Raw genomic sequence first — 2452 nt, 5'->3', positions numbered from 1 at the left:
CCATTTCTAGAAGGAAGAATATAAATAATCACTTATCTTTAATTGTGCCGTTATCCATCTGCTGTTTCTACCTGCTTCGAAATTTTGTCGTCACTCTTCCCTTCACATGACGCTTTCTTGAAATACTTCGACCAACAATTTTGTTTTATACTCTAAAAAGCAACATTTTAAAGAATCTAAAGAAAAAAATCAAGAAATTGTAAAAAATTGCAGAATTATTATACAGTGAAACCTCCATGAGTCGATGTTCCATGACTTGATATCGACTCATGGAACCATATTGAAAATAAAATTTCATCATTACTATGATGGTCCCCTGAAACAGCTTTCCAAGGCATTTGTTTCCATGACTCGATATTTCCATGAGTCGATGGTCCCTTCAGATATCGACTCATGGAGGTTTTACTGTACGTGTGGTTACCGATTTCTGAAAGTCCATCAGGAATTCCTCAACAAATTTTCAAAGTACATAATACAAAAAATTCCTCCAAAATATATATTAGGTAAAGTCTTACATTACGAATTTTACCATAAGGCATCTTTGACAGTATACTAACGTTAAACTTCTGCAGTTGTACCACAATAGTTAGTTCCTCCAATGATGATGATAGAATATAGAATTATGATAGAATACGTACATTTCCTTAGAAACTTTATATGGATGTTTTAATTTTGAAAATTTTTCTTAGTTATTTTTGAAGAAATTTTCGAAACAAATTTTTGAAGGAATGAAAGAAGTTTGAATCGATTTTTTGATTAATTTAATGAAACACGTAGAAAAATTTTCCGTGGAAAAAAAGCAGATAGTTCTGTAGATTACTTCTCTGAGGTATCACAAAAAATATTTTCCCAGTTGAATCTTATTTTATTGTTTAAGAAATTATTGTAAAATATTAGGAGGAATCCTTAGAGTAACCTGGATAAATCAATCCTGGATATTTTTGCTTTGATTTTTTCAAGCAATCCTTGAAGAATTGTAAAGAGATTTGCTGGAAGATTTGTTTAAGGAATATGAAGAGAGACTTAAGGAAGAATCTCAAAGGCATAGTTGGAAAAACTGTTGGTGGAGAATTCGTGGAAAGAATCCTTACTTGATGATCTTGAATACGGTTTTGATGATTATTAATTCATTAATGAACAACTGAATGATGTTTTAAACTTACAATTAGAATTTATGTGCAATAAGTACGTAGAGGACCTTCATAAAAAAGATTTATATTCTGAATTCTACAAGAGATTCTTTTAAGCAATTTGATACAGATGCTTCGAGAATTTTTGTAGTAATATCAGAAAGCATAAATAAACTTTAGGAAAAAAATCTGTCCAATAATAACTATTAATCCCAGAAATGATTTCCAGTGGGAATCCCAGGAATAACTCAGTGAAAACAGGTAATGGAATTCTTGGAAAATGAATTGGAAAAGTACGGAAACCATTCATGGAGAAATCTTCAATACCTGGAAAAATTATGGAAGAATAACAAAGGGATATTCCTCATGTGTTCTTTAGAAGAATTTTTGAAGGATTTTTTCTACTGGAACAAGAAATGAATATTTTCCGTAGTGAAAATTGAATCATTGTGCAGCGATATGAGACAAAATCACAAACAAATATAATCAATACAAATCTTAGCAAATCACGAAGTTTGTGAAAATCGTGATTATTGCGACCGACATTACTTCTGTAACCCAAGAGTTTGCTAGGCCCCCCCTAGGCCCCCTCCAGAAAAAATCCTAGCTACGCCAATGGTAATTTGTTAAAGCGGTCCGTCACATGCGTTGTTCAAAAACAGCACAATAATTGATGTGAAGACAAAATTTTAAAACGCGAATCGAAATAGTAACTTCCGGATCGCGCGTCTTCGACCGCATCATGTAGACCATCTAGACAACTGCATAATGAGGTAAAAAAAGATGTAGAGACTCTTCGTAACTAAGTAGTTGTTGTACAAATTGGATACCGATGGCGAGCGTAGCACCGAGCAGCGCATGTGTTGAATCTTCCCTAGCGCGCGCTTTTAGAATTTTCGTGAAGCGCAGCCCACTACGATTCTGATACGTTGAAAGGCGGTTTAGTTGGAGACTCGTTAGGTCATTTATGTTCTCCTGGTAATTGTGTAACTCTAAGAACATCGAGGTGCATTACACTCGCTAGATGGTTCGAGGCTGGATCCCTGTAACAATGTTCAAGGCAGCCGAGATAAGCAGTTTGTCTAGGTATTTTTTTCTGTTGCATGTGTATAGTGCTATATGCAATAGGCTCTTCTCGAAGTAATACCATCAGGTGGTTCTGTAGAGAAATGAGTCTGAACTCAAGAGTAATGTATGTGTTTTCTGTAAACCTGAATTCAAAGCTTGGGTAGATTGGTGCAACATCACACCCGCAATCCTTGAATTACCGTTTTGATTCACATTACGGACACTTAAGGCCTCAGTGAAGCATTACTCACAAA

Source organism: Aedes aegypti, chromosome 1 (genome assembly GCF_002204515.2).
Source record: "Aedes aegypti strain LVP_AGWG chromosome 1, AaegL5.0 Primary Assembly, whole genome shotgun sequence".
In the NCBI taxonomy this organism is placed as follows: Eukaryota; Metazoa; Arthropoda; class Insecta; order Diptera; family Culicidae; genus Aedes; species Aedes aegypti.
Note: the sequence above shows the minus strand (reverse complement) of the source record.